Source organism: Ambystoma mexicanum, chromosome 7p (genome assembly GCF_040938575.1).
Source record: "Ambystoma mexicanum isolate Mex_15411 chromosome 7p, UKY_AmexF1_1, whole genome shotgun sequence".
In the NCBI taxonomy this organism is placed as follows: Eukaryota; Metazoa; Chordata; class Amphibia; order Caudata; family Ambystomatidae; genus Ambystoma; species Ambystoma mexicanum.
In genome coordinates, this window is record NC_090939.1 from 70,039,836 (window position 1) to 70,062,539 (window position 22,704).

A 22,704-nucleotide genomic window follows, 5' to 3' on the forward strand; every position below is an offset into this window, starting at 1 on the left:
CACTCCCCATCAGACGACCCACTAGGCCTTAGGTACTAAAGAAACTCCTACCCTGTCCATCTTCTATCAACAATCCCACCAAACCCATCACTGCTTTCTAAACCAATGGGCCTACCTTACAAGTAACCCGGCGGGTGTATACCCCACCATAGAAGAAAGAGTTTCCATGCTGGCACACAGCTAATGGGTACTTCCAATCAGCACTAGGCAGACCACAGAAGGCCTTTCCTTAAATGTGATTGTGCAGCAATGCTTTGCCTCTTACTGCGAGTCAATTTCCTGTGGGAGCAACCCGCTTTAGAAAGCTAGCGCGCTCTTCATGAGGGCAGACATCTTTAAGGATTTCCGAGGGATGTTGATTTGGTGATGTCACTGCGAGGGCTCCTTAATTAACACACTGCCACAACAGGGCAATCCTTTTTCCTACCTGGAATACAGGGGTGCATTTCTTGGCGTACAGGCGGGGAGGTTCTGGAACACTGGCACACCAGAGGTGACCTCCCAGCATAAGCACCAACTTTTCTGAAACTTCTGGTAAACTGATTAATCTGCCGGACCACGTCCGCTTACTCCTCCCGCCACCAGATATTGCAGCATTCATGTCCAAATGTTGCGGCAACGAAAAGGAAATATTGGCAGTGGCACATAAATAGCTGGGGGACCTGCCCCCGTAATTTGGGGCGTTTTCCTAGCTTCCAGGATAGAATGACTTTTTTGCGTTTTCATTTTAATTGGCTGGATACAAGAGATGTATTGATTGATTGGTTATTTATAACGCGCCTATACCCAAGCATTTCAAGGCGCAACCATGAGAGGGAGGGGGGAACAAAGGGAGGACAAGACAAACGATCTTACTAGGCCTCGTGTCGCTGAGATCGTGCAAGTGCGCAACAAGAAGTACAGGGGGCGGGTACAGAGCAGCAGAGCCCTGAGTTAAGTGCAAGGAAGCTGGGACTACAGGGGGAGATCCCAGCCCGGTAGTGCAAGGGTAGCCAGGCGGCAAGTGCAGGGGGACTGGTCAGAGGGTGGCCTGGTGTCCTGTAAGACTCAGACGACACTGAGCGACCAGTCAGCAGATGGAGCAGGAGCAAGGGAAGTTTAGCAGGGGAGAGAGAGCGAGAAAGAAGTGGGGGAAAGGTAAGTCTTGAGCTTTGGGAATTTAAGGAGATCTGGCTGAAGGCAGAGAGCGGCACAGAGGCCCTTCCAGAGGGAGGCACCTGCGTAGGAGAGAGATATACCCCCTGTTCTCTGCTTGGAGAAGCGACTCGCCCGCAGAAAATTACAAGTAGACGAGCAGAGTTCTCCAGGAGGAAGGTACTTAGGAAGAGAGAGTTGAAGGCAGTGAGGGCCACAGCCCCAGAAAGCCTTGTGGATGATACAGAGGGTCTTAAACTTGATCTGTGCCGCCACCGGGAGTCAGTAGGGGGATTTCAGGGTCGGAGAGATGCTGTCCCTGGGCTTGAGGCCAAGGATACGTTTTGCGGTCCTGTTCTGGATGAGCTGAAGAGGGCGAAGAGTAGAGTCAGGCTGATTGAGAAAGAGGCTGCTGCAGTAGTCCAGCCTAGAGAGGGCCAGAGCTCTGGCGACAGTGAGCTTCCGGGGGAAAGTGAGAAAAGGGAGAATACCTCTGAGGAGGTGCAGCTGGAAATGGGCCTTCCTGGCAAGGTCCGTGATGTGTGTAGAGAAGGAGAGAGTGGAGTCAAAGATGGCCCCAAGGTTTTCTGCCTCACAAGAGAGGAAAAGCGGGTGCAGGGGTCCCAATGAGAAGGATCTCCGTCTTGCTGGCATTAAGGCAGAGATTGTTAGAGGCACACCATGCCTGAATAGCGGATAGACGGTCAGGGATAAGAGAGGAGGAGGCCGAGGGTGGCTAAGTGTCATCCACATAACACTGAATGTGACGTTGCACTGCAAAAGTACACTTTGCATCGCTCAAATCAAATTTGAATCAGGGTGTTTGTTGGCAGTGCAAAGTGACTTTGCACTGCTCAAAGAAATTCCATGAATCAGGCCCTAAGAGTTCAAAAATTGAGGCAGGGATGGAAAGCTCACCTGGGATTTAATCTTTCTTTCATTGTATGTGTGTGACGGGAAGAGGGATGAAGTGCAAATACTGCTAACCTAAGAAACATAGCGGACAAAGGCATTCCAGTCTGGCTAGATCTTTGGGCGCTGACACGGGAGCAGCTTGCACTTCGAAGGCACCACTCCTGTGGCAGCACTTAGAAGCTGGAAGGGTCGGACATGAAGCGATATATAAGAACCCTATTATTATCATCGGCTAGTGAGAAAAAAAGGAGCTTCTTCAGGGTGTCACAAACAGGATCCCGCCAAGAACATTTGGATCCTAGGTGAATGACACTGTTGGAGCCCCTCCCCAGAACAGCAAAATGAAGGGCTGCCATACTTCTGGTCAAATCTAACAGCAATCTATCTAGTTCTCAGCCAGAATGTTCAGTCTTACATAATTTGGAAAAATCCAACATCTCTGCGGCCATTTCTTCGCAGTGGAGATCTTGGTTCTGATTCACAAGTATTTGCACTGGAGCAAATCAAGAGCGGTTAATTTAACCAGCTGCTACTGCCCCCCCCCCCGCTCCCACCAACCAGAGACACGTGAGATCCACCCTCTCACACAGAATTCAAAAGGGGATTGCAAACCAAGTAAGAACTGGGATACGCTGATTACAGGCTAAGAAATTATCCTGGGAAACCATCTACTATGAGAACTCTAAAAACTTGAATGCCACCAGAGGTCCAAACGAGCTTTGAAATCATACTCCTTAATTTAGGCCTATTAACTCTGTTCTCCAACTTCAGGCGTTGTCAAACACTGGCTCTTGGCTAAACTCTTTTTGAATTAATTATCTTTTCATAGTGCCGGGATTGTTTTTTTTTCTACAACTGCAAAAGGCCTATTTCGTACCGACCCTCCCCCCGTCCCTCTATATCATGTTCCCTTTCCTTTTCTTTGTTGGCTCCTGCAAGCGATTTGTCCTCAGGTTTGACACGTCACAAACCAAAATAAAATAAATAAACACGTGAAAGAGTTGACCAAAGAGACCGACCACCAAGCACTATTACCAATGGTAGGAAACCCCAAAAGCAAAAACTTCACCTTCAATTGAAAAATAGGGCATTGGCCTGGAAGAGTAAGCCTTTGTGATGATAGAGAGTCAGTGAAAAGAACACCGTCTGACAGACAGCATGCCACTTCTCCCGCAGGAGACCCAGAGAACAGACTTTTCTCTAGCAGCGGTGTATCTGGGCTCTGTGATAGAAAAGCCTGCTCCTGCTGAAGTCCTACTGGTAATGATTGCAGAAAGAAACGCCACAGATGTCGACTTGGCAGAACTAAATAGTTTAATGGGCAACCCAAAGGATCTCAGAGAAACCTTGATGCTGATGTGAGATGGACATTTTGTGGTCATGGCCTTCTTTTGGTGAGTATACGTGTTAAGGTTGGATGCATTATGGTCAGATACATTTTAGGGTACATTTGCTGAGATTTAGATTTCTGTCATGCACCAACTCCCTAAATCCGGCCTTGGCAGCAAAGTGATTATTATTTGCTCTCTACAAGAGAAAGTGAAAAGACAGCCTGTAATAGCCAATCAGATCCCCACTGTCAATACTGAGTTGCTGCATGTGATAATTCTGGCAATAAACACACTCTGGCAAACCCGGCTGAGAAGACCCACACTGGCATTATTCTAGTGATCCACCTAGCCGCTTGTGAGTACGCATCCATCAAACACTTCCTGGTCCATCCTGGCTGAGCAGGCCCACAATGGTGTAGTCAGGGGTCCGCCACTTAGAGCATAATAAAAAACCACATATTCAATAAGTAGAGCAAACACCGGGCAAGAAGCAACACTGCTTATTACAGCTGGCTGAGCACAGCTCAAACAGAACAGTGGATAGGCTCAGATCGAAAGGCTGACATCTGAATGGAATACGAACCGTAGTTTTCTACCAAGAAATACAATGATTGGAAATCCATCGAAACACTTGCAAGTTGGAGAATGTACTTTTTCTATGTTTCCCTGTGATTTAATTGGTTTGTGGACATCACCTCCTCGATTTTTACATTGATTAGTGAAGCGTAATTGAAATAAACAGTTTAACAGTTTCCCATTACAATGCCTCACCATGTGGTACCACATTTATTCACACCCTACCCCAGAACAACTTGTTATTACTGAAGTAACATTTTTGCTGACCGCCAGTAGTTCATTACACTGCCATTAGTCAGCACCATTGAGAACAGAACACGAGACACCCTGCAGCTGGTGCGAAAGGGGACATTCACAATACCTGTTGGATGATGACCTTCGCAAACTCTGCGGTAGATATTTTGGAGGCTTGCCAACTCCCCAGAGCTCAAGAACTTACTGTCTGATTGGTTCTCCCAGGAATGCCACTCCGTCCAGTGTTCCTGTCCCACAGCTGCCTGCCAATGGGCAGCAGTGGTCATATGACCGGCACACTGGTACAGAGCCATTTTTCCCAGCTGCCGTACTGGGCGGCTAGTTTAAAATTACATGACTTTGTTGTAGTTATGCTGTATTTTTCGTAATGAGTAGCTTAAGCCCCACCCCCTTTTTGCAGATCTCTGTTATACTGGTCACGTGTTTCAGATCGTGATTTCCTAGGTCCAGCCCGCCCGAGGGATTTATCACTATGCAGGTTTATGATGGTGCTATTTTTACCCTTCACCTTCTTTAGTTAATCATAGGGCAGTGTCTTGGACTGTGTGTACAACTAATGCATCATTACTGCCTACCGTTCCCGGTGAAACTCTTTGTGCGGGGCATCTGTGGCTTAGAATACCTGGGTCATTAACCATGTAGATGCCCCCACTGTCCCTTTTCTTTACTCTCACAGTTGGCAGGTGCGTCCCCGTATCTGGTGCTGAATTAGCACCATTAACACATTCCCCCCTTCGATAGATCTTTTGATTAACATTTCTGTCCCTCTCATCCCTTTTCCCTTTTCCTTGCGCACCCACACCCTTGTGACCCTGGTCATGCCCTCTTCGTCCTCGTATCCACCCAAATCTTCCCCAGAAATCAGTATCTTTGTTCCATCTGGTGAACACTCTCCCCATAATGCTTCGTAATTTTCCAAGTCTGGTGAGGGTGCTGTGAACATTATTTCTACTTCCATCTATCATTCATACTGGTGTGTTCTTCACCTAATACCACCTGTACCATAATTTTTTGTAATACCATATGTAACCGTTCTTACGTTGGCCTTTACATCAATGGACGATCATTCGACTGATGCAGGTGTTGAGGAGGATTGCTACGAGTACAGGGACAGTTATCTTAAATGCTGCTACAAGCCAGTTGGCTGCCCAGGTGAATAATGAATCCAGCCAGGTTGCCGATTAAATGTCTTGCCTTTCTTTTGGCTTTCTCTCGTGTATTGTTCTTATTTCCTGTACTGTGTCTGCGATTGTTCCATTTGCAGCATCATTAGTGGGAATTGCAGTACAGCACACGCTCCCTATATTATGGCACACCCCTCCCTCCATCGCCGTCATAAGATCCAAAATAAAATGATTTTGGAGGGTCATTAATCGTAGGGCCTGCAGCTCTTCGCCCACCGCCTTGAGTCCCTTTTTGGTTGTATTTGCCAGTTGAAGCAGTTCGTAGCCCGTGATCTCCAACCACTTTGCGTTGGCTGCCGTTTGTACCCAAGGAAGCAGGAGAGAGGTAAAAAAGACAGATGCTGAGCTGAACAATTTAAGATGTTCTCTAGGATCTTAGTGGATTCCGCCGAGATGTAGTTTCTGCTGGACCTTTTCTCCCTTGTTACCTTGTGTTTGTTTGTTTGCATTTATGCTGGCACTTTTTCTTTATAAGCAAACAACTGATTACAAGTAGGCTGGTCTGGAAATAGCGTTGTCGGTAGATCCGTACCGGCACCTTTTTCGGGACTGGCATAGTATGAGTTGTGATGCCAGTAACACCGGCACTGCAAGTGACCCACCGGTGTTGCTGGAATCTGCAGAGATACGCGGCAGCTGTGCCTGACATACCGGCATGCCGTTAGTAAGTGCACATTCTGAGGTGCACGGACACACAATTACCGGCATTGACATGCCGGTAGCAATGCGAAACCGATGCCGGAAACCCCGGCATCGTGGACCAGACATTAAATAGATTCAGATGTGTAGAAACATGCCACAGTTGCACAAAATCAGCACAGTGCTACAGCACAAAAGGACCACTCCCACGCCCCTTATAACACCACAATGCTAGCAGTAGCAGTACCGGAGCTGGAGGCCATGCCTGCAGGCCTATTACTTGATGAGGCAGGGAGGCAGAGGATGCAGTAGAGGCACTTGAGGAGAAGGAGGGCCATCATGGCCCAGCAAAACCCCAATGTCCAGCAGGTTGCACCACACAGACAGCTACCAATCCCACACTTAAGGGCCACACCTTTCAACCTGAGCCAAAGCCAGATCCACACCCTGTACCGGCTAGACAGGGACACCATCGCCGCAATAGTGGATCTGATCCATGACTGCCTCGTCATCCCACGATTCAATCTCCAAAGATCAGGTGGAACCAGCTTCCCCATCATGGCAGCTAAATTATGGAACTCACTCCCTAATGAGCTGAGAGCAGAACCTTCTTTTCTGAGATTCAAACACCTTACCAAAGTTTGGCTGTCCTCCCAAGACATCTAACACTGGCGCACTGCTTTCTTGTACTTTGATGTACCCTTGTATATACACTCTGCTTGTCTTCTTTTGTTTTTAATCTGCTTGTAAACTATGTAATTTTACCTGTAAACATTGTAAGTACTGCCATGTCTGCTTTATCTTGTTGTATCCAAGTGATGCGCCCGGTTGCCCCTGGGCCTGGTGCGCTATAGAAATAAAATAAATACAAATACAAATGACGACCTGGTCAGCCTCATAAATATCCGCACAGCCATCACCCCCTTGCTCAAGGTAGTGTCTGTGCTACACATCCTTGCCACAGGCACATACCAGCACACTGTTGGTGAGCTGCATGGGATATCGTAACCCTGTTTTTCACGTGTCCTATTCCAGGTCATTGATGCACTCCTGCGTCATGTTCGGGACCACATCAGCCTACCCAGGACAGCTGAACAGGTTAATGGCATGAAAATAACCTTCCATGCCCTTGCAGGCATGCCTAACGTCATCGGTGCTTTGGACTGCAAACATGTGGAGCTGCTGGCCAGGCATGCTGTGGAGGCAGTGTACCGCAACAGAACACATTTTCATTCACTGAACATGCAGATGGTGTGTGATGCACGCCACCTCATCACCCATTGCTGCGCAAGATTTCCCGGTTCAACCCATGACTCCATGGTGCTGCACAACTCCATGCTGCCTCACTACATGGCACGTCACTGTGGACAGCGTACCTGGCTGCTGGGTGAGTCTAACTACAAGGCCATGTGCAAAACACCATGAAAGTGCACAGAGGCTGGATAGGGAGGTCAAAGGGGAAAGTAGACCATGAATTACTCAAGGTGCAACACAGTAACATCGTGCCTGAGTGCAAGGTCTTGACAGGCGTGTCTCAATTTAGGAAAAAGATCCAGTGCATGCATGACAACATCAATTCAGTACAACAATAAACAAAAGAACTACATGTACCAGAATGCCCCGCACCAAAGTGACAACAAGAAGCACAAACACAGTCAAGCAAACCTACAAAACCCGATGCACAGACCGAGAATACTTATGCTCCCACCCATATAGCACCGTCTGTCTGCACACCAATTGGCCAGGTCCCCTGCCTGTGAGAACCACACAATAACACATGCATCTCATTAGAAATCTAAATGTACCCTAGTACATGGACATCTTGGTAGTATTTCTTTTTAACACAATAATGACATTGACATAAACAGCAGTTCCATTAGTGTCAGTTGTACTAAAAGGGTCAGAGGTCAGGTTGTCTGTGAATGGGACATGTGAATGCCACTGCACACCACACACCCAACACGCATTCTGACAAAGTGCATTTCAGGTACCCTGAAAAAGGACATATTCTAGCTAAACAGCATTTTTCATGTGCATGTTTGTCTTCTCAAACTATGAACACTATACAGCCTGTGCCAACATGATATGCCCAGAAGAATGACATTGTACAGTTTCTGTTTCTCCCGTGCAGGTAATGCTGGTTATCCCCTGATGCCATGGTTGATGACTCCCGTGAGGCAACCACACAACATCCACGAGCAGGCATACAACCGTGCACATGTACGTACTCGTTGCACCATTGAACAGACATTTGGCCTGTTAAAGGCGAGATTCCGCTGCCTGAGCAGATCGGGGGAGCACTAATGTACAGCCGTGAAAAGGTGGGAAAGATAATGCTTGCCTGTGCCATGTTGCACAACATGTGTATCAGGCGCAACGTCCCCCTGCCCCCCGACATGGGCATGCACCCACCAGAGGCTGAGGACGACAGTGATGATGAGCTGGCCATTGCACAGCGCCGTGATGGCATGGATGGACTACTTCTAATCACCTGTCACACACGCGGCACAGGCCAGCTAGCACACGGGGCACTGTACATGAATGAAATCACTCACACTGAAAAATCAATGTCCAGTCATTATTATTTTGCAACACCAACTATATTTTGTGATAGGAAAATATATACAAATGTGAAATAACTTAACTCTCAATACTATACTCCCCACCTATCACTCCCCCTCTCCAACTATCACTCCCCACTCCCCCTCGCCACTACCCCTTCCCAACTGTCTCTAGCCAACTCCTGTCATGTTTTGTTATGTACATTAGCACGAGACACAGACAAGGCACGTATGCGTCCATGGCCTATTTGCGTCCCCTTTTTGGCTCCGGTGTGCGACTGTGTTCAGGGCGGGACAGCTGCATGGAACGCCGCCTTGGGTTGCTCTGCATAGAACTAGAACTATCTGGTGTTGTGCTTGTTGATGGAGCGGTTGATAGTGCCATGGGCCGTTGGTTCAGGAAAGCCTGGAGCAACATGGCCATTGTTTCGGCGATGGAAGACATCACGCTGTTGCTCTCCCTTAGCCCCCGCGACATCTGGACAATGGCATGTGTGCAGCAACCAAGTGCACATGCATTATGTCTGGAACTGGCCTGCACGCTCTCGCGCATTAGCTGGGCCTCCTGAAGGTGCTGCTGCACAGGGATGTGAGAGCATCCTGCCGTTGCTCCATCCTGGTGAGGTAGCCTTCAATATCTCTCACACTGTGGAGTGGGAGACGTTGGGGGCTAATTGGGCCCATGGAGCTGAAGGGCAGGGCCTCCACAATGCTCTGGTCTGTCGTGTCTCCAGTTTCCAGATGGCCCTCATCTGCTGTGTCATCTCCAAAGCACGCATGTGCACAGCCTTGTGGCAGTGGTGGTGGCGGCACTGCTGTTTCTGGGGCTGCCGGGGTGGGTGCGGATTGTGGGGCCTGCAGTGGCAGCGCTGGAGGGGCCACAGGGGCCTGTGGTGGCAGTGCTGAAGGAGCCACAGGGGCCTGCGGTGGCATGCTGGAGGGGGCCACAGAGGCCTGCAGTTGCTGGATGGATGCAGCTGGGGTTGCAGTTTCACGTCTGCCTGTTGAGGCTGTGGACTCCTGGGTTGAGGTGGTGGTGGTCCTTCGGCGTTGACGCCTGGTGCCCCTTGATGTACTGGGATGGCCATCCTCAGTGCCAGACGATGTACCTGAGGGAGTCAGAAAGGCAGGGCGTCAGTGATAAGTGTGGATTGATGAGGCAGACATTGCTTTGGCTTTTTGATGACAGTGCTGTGTCAGGGACATGACGGGGGACATAGCATGGTGCACACATGCTTTTGTCATGGATACTCTGCGGGTGGATTTGTGATGTACCTACATGGTGTGTGGTGTGCCGGAGATACTGTTGTGGTGTACTTGTAATTTCTGGGTAGGGTGCTAGGGGTGTGGCACACAAGCTGTGTGATGTCGTGTTGTGCCATGGATGGGGTCCCCATGTTCCTGCTGCCTGTAGCACTTACAGCGTTGGTGACTGGGACGAGGGAGTCACATGTTTCCTTGGTGTGTGACGCTGGTCATTTGTGGGTGGTGTAGGTGCTTGGCACTGACGTGACTTTGTGCCTGGGCTAGCACGGCAGAAGCACCACAGGAGCATGTTATGTTGGTGATATAGGGAGCCTGTGCTATGTTCTATGTGTGATTGGGGTATGAGTGAGGTTTGGGGTGAAGGTGTATGTCGCTTTGTGCAACCAAGTTGCAGGTGGGTGGGCGGCAGGACTGTATTGGTGTTGTGCACAACGCACTTGACATGTTTTGCAGCTGTAGTGTGTGCAGGGTGGACAGGGAGGTTGATGTGACATTGGGGTTATGTGTACTCGCCAGCCTCCTCGGTTGTCATGCCTCCGGCCTCTGCTGCCACAACTCCTTCTATGGACTCAAGGTGCAGCACACTGCTGTACATCTCCTCCCAGGGCTGCAGGTGGATGGGGGAGGCGCTGCCGCCACCTGTGGCCATACCCTGGGTGCGCTGGGCTGACAGGAGGTTGCGCACCCTCAAGCGCAGGTCATCCCACCTTTTGTGGCAGTCACGCACAGTGCAGGGGGTTGTGCCAACTCCTGTTACTTTCAGGTAGTCTTCTTTCTCCATTGTGCCTGCCTGCGTTGTTCGGTGGAGAACAGTTGGTCTGCATGTTCCACAATGGTGTCCGCCAACATGTTTAGTTCTGCCTCGCTAAAGCGTGGCTTGCGCCTCCGGGTTGCGCAGACTCTTGATGTCATCTTGAATTAGCTATATCTGTGCGCAGGATATGGGTATGTGTCTTGTGCTCTGAAGATTGCAATGGATTGTGTTTTATTAATGGCCACTGGTCGATTTCCTGTTTCAACGATCAATGTATTTCCGGTCACGGTAATTGGGCACCGTTGTTAACGATGCCAGTGGAACCGGGAGCATGATGCCAGAATTGGAGTCACCAGTACCAAGGGTGCCAGTGTTGGCATTTTGGGGGAGGGTTGTTGGAATTACCGGCATGCCGGTGCCACCATATCCGTATCCGGCATGCAGGAATGCACGTGCACGCCAACACAGAATCAGCCAGTGTTTCCAGCAGCTGGAGTTCATGGACACGGTAACACCAGCATGCCGGTAATTATGATTTCTTACTGGATAACACGTAATGAGGCCCATTGAGTGCTTTCAAGTCTGCACAGGGAACAACTAAGGTAGGATTATGGAGTGTTCCCAGTGCACACACACCCTTCCAGTCTGGTGGCAGCTGTGCGTATGCTCTCATTCCACACGCCCACCAGGTGTGCATCACTGCTGCAGTCCCCTTTTGCAATGTCACGATGTCCATCGTCCTCCTGCAACCGGTATTTATCCCCAGCATTATTGTTCCATTGCTCTGAAAAACAAAGAATACTGTGTGAGTGGTGTTATGTTTTCTGGACGTGTGTTTTCGTTTATCCATCTTAAAGCATGTACATAACTGTTCCAAATGTTCTTACACCCTGAATTTATTTTCTTAACCACCCTTTCTTCAAAGCCCACGAGTCGTTCTGCGTGGCACTGTGCCATACCCCTTTCCCACTTTCCATTGTGCAGCACCAAACCCTGGATTTGCATCAAGGGTCTGGTGTGGCACAATGGCGTTCCATGGAGTGCTTGCAGTATATTCTTTTATGGACAGTGGGCACTTGTTTTTTCCTTTTGTGCCCCCTCTGTTACATATTCCGAAACCAGGTGCTCACTCTTCTCCTGGGCCATACTTTCTGGCTGTATGAAGTTGTCCTTATACACTTCCTCCCCCTCATCAATCCACTTTACTTCAACTGTATGCCTCTGGAACATATCTCTAGTCCTGTTCAAGGCCATATGTACCAGACATCCTCCCTCTTCTGCTTTCTCCTCTTGTGGTAAGAATTGCTTCAGGATTCCTGTGAGGTGTGGGATGAGTGAGCACACATGGCATGTATCATTGGTGTTCCCTGCCCCCACCTTATTCATTTCCCCATACAATAGGTTTTCTGAGGCCAGGTCCACTCCATCCCTGATAATCTTGTAGAATTCTATTGGGCTAGTTATACTTCGCTTAGTGCGTGTCTCCCTATCACCACCCCCTGATGGGCCCAAGTTATCCTTATGTTCTAAATGCCAGAAAAGAAAGAGACAGAAAACAGAGATGCTGAACAATACACCACATTTTAAATGTACCCCACTCTTCTTTTTAATCCCACCCCCTCTTCCTTTTTCTTGTCTGTCCTCCATTTCTATTGTGGGTCTTCTGTAACACATTATTATAGTACAAAATGTTAATGTAACTTCACTAATACTCCCCATCAAGTAATTCTTCCTCTTTCCGATGTGCTGCTGGTATCGCGACATACGTCTGAGTGATGAATCCATGCACGTCGTTCTTTTATTTTCGCTGCCATGGGTGTTGAGAAGACCACTTCAAAAGGACCACAAAACCGAGGCTCCTTCCACTTTCTCACTTTGTTTCGAATAAGTTCTTTGTCCCCTGGATAAAGAGGCTGCATTTGTGGAAAGGTTTGACGGCTTGTGCACACTCTTCAGTTTTCGTTCACTCACTAGATTGCTGGACCTGGTGGGAGATGTAGCGAAGCACATTGGTCATCTCAATTAAATAGTCTTTCATTTCATTGCCAAGGATTTCTGAGCTAGGGTTAGCATCTGAAATTGAACGTGAAGGAGTGACTGGTGCATGCATTCTCCTACCTGTTGCAATATAATGCGCAGTAAGGTGGTGCTCCGCACAAGGTGAGTTTCGAAGGACGAAAAGTGCAAGAGGGAAGCAAAAAAGCCAATTTTGGCACATAATAGTTGTTAGCTTAGATAAGTGCTCTTTTAGTAATACATTAATTCTTTCCACAATCCAATTTCACTGTAGCCAGTGAACCGTGCAAAGTTAGTGTTATCTCCTCGAAGAAGTTGTTGGCAAAGTGCTGTCCATTATCTGACCACATCTCCTCATCTATGCCCCATCTTGGGAATACTTTCCTCACTAGGAACTTCACCGCAGATTTTGCATCATTCTTTGCACAGGGTTCCGCCTTCAGCCAATGCAAAAGAATTGACAGACCACTACGATTAGGTACCTATAGGAGGCCCATCTTTCTTGCATGTCAACATAATCGATATGCAAGTGCTGGAATGACCCTTCCGGCCGTGGTATGGTTCCCTGCAAAGTTTTTAAAGTATGGCCAGACAGAAACTGTTTGCAAACCATACATTTCCCATGAACTAATTCATTCACTCATGCATTTTTGGAACGTACCATCCCTCACTCAGCTCTGCAGCTATGCTTTCTTTTGACACATGGGTGGGGAAATGTAGTTGTTCTAAAGCTATGTGTTATCATTTGCTGGGCATTACAGGCTATTTCACCACCAAATCAGGTCTGTTGGTGAAAGTGAACATCCTCTTTTTATCCATAGTTATTTTTCCTCTTTTGGCACCTCTCCTTGTAATTCTAGTATGTGTACCATGGGGATCGTGTTAACGTTGGCCTCCCTTTCTTCCTCCCCCCTCTTCTTCCTTTCTCCTGGGACAAGTGCCACCTTTTCCCCTTCCCTGGGGTATCCCTGAACCCCCCCCCTCCGGTAAACATACTGCTGCTTTTGCTGCTCTGTCGATCATTTAGTTCCCCATTGATATCCTGTCTTATTTTCTTGTGTTTGTGGTGCATTTTATTATCGCCACATCTACTGGATCTTTTAGGGCCTCAATGGATTATTTTAGTAGTTCTGCATGTTGTACAGAGATCCGTCACTTATTTTGAATCCCCTCCTTTCCCACCGTGCCAGTCCTGAATGGATAGTGGATGTGACAAATGCAGAGTCGGAAAAGATATTTTCTGCATGCCCTTGCATCATTTTTAGTGCTCTTCTCATTGCCAATTATGCTGCCTGTGCTGAATAATGCAAAGGTAGTTGCAGTTGAGATGCTATTGCATGTTTCCCGTTTATGCAGCACAATACTGCTGCACCAGTATGTCTCATTCCTGTCTCTGGGTTGATACTTGATGACCCTTCAATATAAACCATGTCTGCTCCTGCTATTTCCTCCTCTTTTACCTGTATGTTAGCATTTTTCATTGTAATTTGGGGTAGCTAACACGGTGCATTCGCCAGTGCCTCTTTTAGTTCTGCAAAACTCTCATTCATGTCAGATGTCCATTTTATGTCCCTCTTCTCTTCTTGTGCTTCCTTAAGGCCCTGCAATAGGAGTTTCGTGAATGTGGCATAATGAAATGGCCATGCTCTGCAGTAATTGCATAGACCTAGTAACCTCTGCATCTCATTCACCGTTTGTGGGCAGGTGGTGGAATTAATGGCCTGGGTCCTTTCGGGTGTTATTCTACGCCCTTCAATGGATATTATTTGACCCAGGTACACAACCTCTTCTAGGCCAGACTGCAACTTTGCCTTATCCACCTTATACTCTTTCTCTGTAAGTAGTGACAAAACGTGTACTGAGTCTGTTCTACACCCTTCTTCTGTATCACTGCATATTAGCTGATCGTCAACATACTGAATCACAGTGTTTGATGTTTGCACATTGCATGAATCCATTTGTATTATCCTATTGAAAATACTGGGAGATTCAGAGTACCCCTGGGGCAAAAGAGAGAGTTCGAATCTTGTTCTGCGATACGTGAAGGCGGTCAGATATCTTAAGTCTGGGTGCAAAGGTATAGAAAAGAAGGCATTTTTCAAGTCAATGACCGTGAAGTACTTTGCCTTCGCTGGGATATTGCACAATGTTGTGGCAGGGTTTGCACCCTAGGAAATTTTGCTTCCACCACTTCATTTAGGGGGTGCACATCCTGGATGAAATGCCATGACTCGCCCATTGATTTCTTTATCAGATAGATCGCCGTGTTACATGTTGATGTAGATATCTGAATTATGCCTTGCTGCCATAATGCTTGCAAAGTGGAGTATATCCCCACATCTGTTTCTCTGGTCAATGGGTATTGTTTTGCCCGGGGCAGCAGGGCCCCTTGTTTCAGTTTTATTTTTACTGCCAGAATCCCTTTCAGTAACCCCACATCGTGAGGTCCCTTGGTCCACAACTCATCCGGCTCCCTTTTGAGATCTCCCTCTGTGTGTTTATTTTCCTTCTTCACTAATTGTGTCAAAATGGGCATATTATTTTCCAATATCTGAATTAGGCAAGGTTTTTGTATCTGGAACACCATCTCTCCTTCCTTCTTCTCATCAGTGAACAACTGTTCATCCGATACTCTTGTAATTATGAAGGTGGGCTCAACTGTTCGCCACTTCATTGTGTCATCGTCTGTTCCACACACAATCACCATGTCTTTGCGTATTACTGCTTCTTCTGGTTGTAGCACCATTGTTTTCCCCTTTAAGTCATCCTTGTGGCACTGTGGTCTGAATAGGAACCAATCGGAACACCTTCCCCTGTATTCCCGGGACCCAATCTAGTAGAACTTCCACCCGGTACAGGAATATGCTGTTGTATAGAGGCTGTGCTCGCAAGGTGCTTTGTAAATGTCGGCTGTGGAGTACACCATCCCTTTCTCTGTGAATGATTTAGTTGCATTCAGTTTGCTGAGCAGGTCTCTCCCCAAGATATTGGTGTGTCTTTGGAGTATAGTAGGGGAGCTACGAGGTGTTGTGTCTCTATTAAAAGCCCTGTATAGCCATCACTTTGTTAGATAACGGGAATCCCCCCTCCCTGATGCAGGATTTAGTTGCTCCTATATCTATGAGAAACAAGAACTCTCTTGGTCCTATTTGCCACCTCGGGTTCCTCTTCAGGGTCGTCAGTTACTGCCAGGACTGGGCACGCCCTGACTTTCTGTGGGCCTCTATACTGCTGTGTGTTATTCGGTGGGAAGAGGAAAAGGTTCCATCCTACCACGCTGACCCCTGTGTAATGGGGCACCACGTTTTACCCTAGCATCAATGAGGTTCCGCCTGCTACTGTGGGTTGCTCAATCATCGCTGGGAGTGTTATCCCACTGTCAATTGTCCTTTCTTGGGGCTGCACTCCTCCCTGCTGTGCTGGCACCTGTGCTGATTGTAACTGCACTCAAGCACACTGCATCTGATTCCACTGGAGCCCCTGCTGTTGCACTACTTGGGTTGACTGTGCCTGTTGCATAAATGGACAGGTACGTGCTACGTGTCCCATGTTCTGGCATATGTAACATGGTCAGAAAACCCTGTATCCTGCTGCTCAATACCCCTCTCATCTCCGTTGTGAAAACCCTCTTCCTATATGGAAGTATCCCCCATGCATGTAATTCTCCTGTGGAGGTGTTCCCCATTGTGGTCCATACTGCGGCTGCATGTGCCCTCCTTGTTGTGGCGTTTGTCCTACGGGAAACTCTGCCTGTGGTGCTGGCACCACAGCAGCGGTGTCTGGCACCAAAAGTGCTTGTTGCATGATATATGTGGCCAGTTTCTTTTGCACTAATTTGTTTTCTGCCTGCAGCATTCTCTGCTGCTGGCCTCTCGCTCTCCTGTTTCCTCTTACAGAAATGTACCATTGTTGCTTGTATTTCAGGCCAGCCCTTAGCTTCTACACCCACTACCTTGTCTAAGGGAGCCTGTTCTTCTTGTTGGTGGTCCTTTTACTAGTATATGATACCCCTGATGATGCCATACCCTTGGCTCTTTTGCAGGAGTCGTCGCCTGATATAATTAATTTCATCACTTCTGCTGTCAACATCTCTTTCACGACAGGAGCTATACCAGGCCCCATCAAACACGCTTTAGTTATTCCTCTGTTGAAAAAGCCTGAGGTATTGGCCTACTACCACCTGTTAGGAAAGATTTCATAATTGTCTGTAATGTTCTCTCCATGTGTCAACCCCCAAACCTTTTGCTGCTGTTTAAACACCATTGACTGACTTTGCCAGAGAAGCACAGCCCTCAGCTGCACTCCTCTGGGCTTTCGCTCACTTTTATGGGAAAACTGACATGCCTTTAAAGGAATGGTTCGCTCAAAAAATTTTATTGCAAAAAAAGATGGGCAATAATAAAAAAAATAGATTGGCACTTTTTTTTTAAGTTCCTATGTAAAATTTTGAGCAATTGAAGCTCAAAATTTACAAAAGCAAGCACATGGGGGCATCCATTTTGTGAAATGGATGCCCGCCTGTGCTCGCGTTTGCTTTTGCGGCACTAATGAAGGAAAAGCCAGCCAGCTGTAGTTGTGTTTCAAAAACGCTGCAGTTTTTCTTTCTAAGTTTCTCAGGCTCCTCCGAAAACCGCAGCGTTTTCAAACACAGTAACGTTGTATTTATGTTTGCGGTAGCTTCAAAAGCTACCGCAAACATGAATACAACGTTTTTAAAGCTGCGGTTTTATTTGTGCTCCTCCAGCCCAGAAAACTTAGAAAAAAACCGGAGCTAGTGCTTATTTTTTTAAAACATAAATAGCACTTACCGAGATGCAGCTGCAGCATTTCTGCCTGTAGTCTCCGGTCTGCGTCCTCCAAGTCCCGGCACCAATGAAGGAAAAGCCACCAGTGGTAGCTTTTGTTTACTACAGCTGGCTGGCTTTTTCTTCATTAGTGCCGCAAAAGCAAAAGCGAGCACAGACGGGCATTCATTTCACAAAATGGATGCCCCCATGTGCTTGCTTTTGTAAATGTTGAGCTTGAATTGCTCAAAATTTTACATAGGGACTTAAAAAAAAAAGTGCCAATCTATTTTTTTATTATTGGCCATCTTTTTTTGCAATAAAATTTTTTGGCCGAACCATTCCTTTAAGACAGTCAGTACTGGGAGACTTTGTTTCACTTAGTCCTTTCCACGTGTTGCAGCTTTTGTGCAACATGTAACAAGTGTGCAATGTATCGTAACATACAGCACACTTGGGTTTCTAGTCATTTCCAAAGGCCCTAGAAACTCTCGCTGGACTTTTTATGAACTGTGCAGATGTGTCATGAAAAGGACTGGTGGCAGCTATCGTTTTCTTATATTTTTAACCCTTTCTTGCCATGTTAACCGCGTTAACCGCGTTTGGCATGAATAGGTGGCCTAGCTCCAAAATGGCCATGCCACAAAGTACTTTGTCCTGTCCTTTGGCCATCTTGCCCCTTCACCTTCCCCAGGTCGAGTCGACCCAGGTCAGTCCTTATTTGGTCATGCACTTTCCCACGAAACCCAATGCTTTTGGGGGCTTCTGCATGCCTTGTGTGTGTGCCACCGGGATGTGGGCTGGGATGTCTGTTCCCAATACACATCCTGGATGCCAGAGAGTCTGGAGTATCCTGAATGCCTGGGACCACCGTGGTCCATGATTGGTCCACGTATGGAGTGAGCGTTTGTGAGTAGATCTCCCATTGGGTCCCCTACGTTTTGGCGCAAAGGGAACTTTGGATAAGTGGAGGCTGAAAACACCACTACCATGTCGATCTCCTGAGTTCACACCGAATAAAGGATAAGGTGCCAAGTATCCTGCAACAAGAAGCCGAGTCAAGGAACCGCTGGTGACCCGCTGGAAGATTTGGCATCCTGAGCCTGCTGTCGTCCCGTGGGACCCCTCTGCATCTGATCGTCCTAGAAGGTCTGCGAAGACGCTTCGGCCCATTGGAATAGTGGGATCAACTATTCTCGGCACCTTCATCAAACCCTGCAAGTAAGCCTCTTCGGAAGTGTCCCTGGGCCAACCAGTGGGCTGACCAGTTTACACAGGACCTTTGCTCTGTCACCACCGCTGTTTCGAGGAGGCCCTCGAAATTTGGTATACTGCTAGCTCTGTGTCCACGGCAGCCTCACACCGAATTTTGTGCACTTGGCATTCCCAGGTCTGAAGTGAGACGAGTGCGCCCGGACCGGAGTAAACGTGGTTACCGTGTTGCCCTGCTAAGGCAACAACCTGTGCAAGTTCGCTGCATTTGTGACCCCCTTGCCCCTGAAGCCTGCTGCAGTGGAATTGGGCCGATTCCTCCACCCTCAGCGGAGAAATCGCCACTGTCCCGTTTGGGAATCCTCGCTGCAACTCGGGAACTACACAGTGTCGAGACGTCCTGATTGTCGCAATCTAACCTGCCAGCGAAGTGGACTGTACTGGCGAAGTTTGGGTCTGCCTGCTTCGGGGACCGGTGAGTAGTCCTTACCCCAACCGGTGGCCCCTAGTGCAGGAGCCCATTTGTACGCATGAGTGGCCCCTGAGGACCCCTTTCCTTTCCACAGCTATTGCGAAATAGCGACTCCATCCCGCACTCTCAAACTGCCTCTGCCCTAAAGTGGAGGTCCTGATTGAATAGTGGGAACGTGTTCTTCAGCGCCTGATCCACCTTCCTGAGCTACTAGAGACCCTTGAAGAGACCCTGTTTTGTCCATTGGCACAAGCGCGTGCAAGTACTATTGAGCATAAGGCTCCTCTCTTCGTAAGGCCTGGACTGCCTCTTAGTTAGGTGTATCCTTGATGTGGAACTGGGTCTAAAGATTACTTGCACTTAGGGGTGTACCGAACTTTGGCTTCGAGTAAGTATTCGGCCGAATTTCGGCAGAAAAACACTTATTCGGCTTTGGCTGAATGTTTCTGGAATATTTACTCGAAGACGAAGCTAAAAAAAAAAAATTTAAAGTATTTTTTTTAGTCCTCTTTCTATGATTAGCGATCTTCTCTCGGTGTGAGAGACGATAGCCAATCCTAGAAAGTAAAACTGTGGGAAAGCAAGAGCAGCCAGTAAGGAGTTGGCCTACTGGCTGCTGCAGGGACAAATACCCCGAAGCATTGGAACAGCACCGCGACGCGGAGAAGACGACCAGAAGAGGATCAAGGAAAGATGGTCATCGAGGCGGCATCAGGTAAGTGTCCACCTTTTAATACTGTGTACTTCCTCAGTTTTTCGTACAGCGTGATTGTTTATCATGCCCTGTTAGGAGGAGGCCTCGCGGCGCGGCTCCCCAACACAGGGAACTTTCACAGATCCCGCTGTCTGCGAGCGCCATTAATCTCGAATGCCAATCACATGGATTAAAGGACACGGAACCGTAGGCTGGCAAAGCATGTTCTCCCCTTATGTCACGCTTTAAAAAATATATATTTCCGTTTCTCTGTGCTTTGGCGGCTTCGCCTTGTGTAGGCTGCTTGTCTTCTTTTAATCAGTGACACATGCTGGAGATGGGCGCAGACATCAGACCGAGGCCATCCTGGGTGTTTATGTGGCCTATGAAGGTTGTGACATGTTGATTGCATTATTACTGGAGAATAAGCCTGGAATCTAGCGCTGGGCTTTGTATCTCAAGGCGAAATCTACCAGCCAATGACAAACAAATCTAGTGTATTTATTCTGCGGGGCACGAGGAAGCAGCAGCACAGCAGGCGGCTTGGTGCTGGAAACATTGTGCAAGGTGTGTGGAGGTAACGATTCCGGCCGCACACACCCACACACACGTGGGCACTGAAGTAACCACTCACAGGTTAGGGTGGCTGGATGCTGGTGAATTACCACAGTGAACATTTACAGGCCAGTTTGAGGTATGGGGATGGAGAGAGATTTCAGGGCCCTTTACTGTTACTGGCTAGTATATGTACGTCGGACACCGCAATACCAGTGACCACGATAAAATGCATTCAGCATGTTGATGGATTTCAAATTATTTTCAGAAAAGTAAACATTAATGATGCTGCAAAGATGCTTTTTGGAAACAGAAGACGCTCGATTGAACTGCATGTCATAATTGGATCTGCAGGGTGTGTGGAGTTTTTCCCTCAGTAATATGTCTTCTGCAATATCAATAATTGCAGATTTAGTGCTTTTAATTAATGGCATTTTTCAAGATCTGTGACAGTGTGTAGATTCACACAGGTCCAGATGTCATGAGCAATTATGACAGCTTCTTCTTTTTAGTATGCGTTGCCTTTTATCTTTGTTTGTATATTTTTTGTGTATATAGTGTGCGTCACTTAACTTTGATGCCTAAAGTGAAATCTTGCTCCGCAACAGTCTGCCACAAATACAGCGGTACCATTAGTCATGTGTGGTTGTCAATCAGTGATGTATATACTATTGCAAAAGTATCACGCCTGTGTGCTTTACATAGAATCAAGCGGTACACAAATGTGAAACTCACTCAAAATCAAAGTCCTCTCAAATCGAGGACAAAAGATTAGATAGGAAGAAGGGGGTCTTTGAGTCTGGATTTAAAAAAGAGAGAGATTGGGTGAAGACCTAAGAGACAGATGTTTCTCTCCCCACACTTTCCAATATGGCATTCCCTTGTTGGTTGTAGATCCCCAGCCTCGATTTTTCCTTCACCCAATTGAAACATATACAATATAAAAGCAAGCAAGTTAGGCCCCCAGTCACATCACATAAACCACCTCACACCACCAACTCTTTTACTCAGGAGCACTTATCTCAGATGTAATCATAATCAAAGCACACACCACGGCCCACCCATTAGCTCCTGTACACACATACATGAACACACAATATGTGGGCGCGACAACACAGAAACCGTCCCTGAACAGAAACTTCTAAGAGTTAACCAACTATTCGTCTCACTATTCGGCTTCGGCCAAATATTTTGGCTAACTATTCGGTATTCGGCCGAATAGTAAATGTCCTATTCGGTACACCCCTACTTGAACTGCCTGTTTTCCTCCCCATCTAGGTGGTCAACATATTTTATGCTTTTAACCCCTTAGACCCCATTGGTCTTGTATATATATGGTGCTGGTTGTGATGTATTGGTTTAATCTAGTGTTACTGTGATTCTTTGCTATGGTCTATGTTACAAAGGCCTTGTAATAAATGTGTCTATATTTTTAGTATGACACCTGTCTGGAGTAATTTGTAAGTGTCCTTGCTTTGTATGCTCATTGAGGTCTTTCAGTCACCCTCACCCCTCCTGAGACTTAGTCTTGACTGCCTGCCATAGCTACCCTGATTGGTCTGGCTTGTCCAGAGGTTACCCTGTTCCATGAAACTGGGTTGGCCTTCTGAACCTCTGCCCCTCCAGGTCAGAGTTCAGAAATCCTTCTTAACACTGCCCGATTTCTCTTCTTCCATTTTTAATGAAGGTTTTAGATGTGCTGGTGTCGCCCCTTCTTTCGGCATTTTTGGAATCCTCTCACTTTCTTAATCCCTTCCAATCAGGTTTTCGGCCTGGCAGAGACACTGAGTCAGTACTAAACTCAGTTATGGACGACCTGATGTGTCTGGCTGACCAGGGCGGTTTCGGGGCAGTCCTGTTATTAGATCTCTCGGCTGCCTTTGACACCATCGATCATGCTCTCCTTATCTCCTGGCTCTCTGAGGCTGGGATTGATGGCCAAGTGCTGAAATGCTTTATCACGTTCCTGGCGGATCTCTCGTAATCAGTATCTCTGCCCCCCTTCCGTTCTGCCTCTGTTCACCTATCCTGTGGCGTTCCTCAGGGATCAGCTCTATCCCCTATTCTATTTAATATCTAAATAAGATACCTTCTGCTCCTCATTGCCTCACATGGGATCCGCTTTTACTCCTATGCGGATAACACCCAGATTCTGGTCCGTCTTGACCTAACTAAAACCAAAACGGCATCTCGCCTCAGGCACTGTCTTGAGGAATTAGGTATACGGATGTCACAAAATTGACTGAAACTTAACGGTAGCAAAACCGAGCTCCTCGTTGTATGCACCTCCAATCCACAATCCTTCTGGACTGCAGAGTTTTGGCCTCCCTCCCTCAGTTTCTTCCTTTACCGGTAT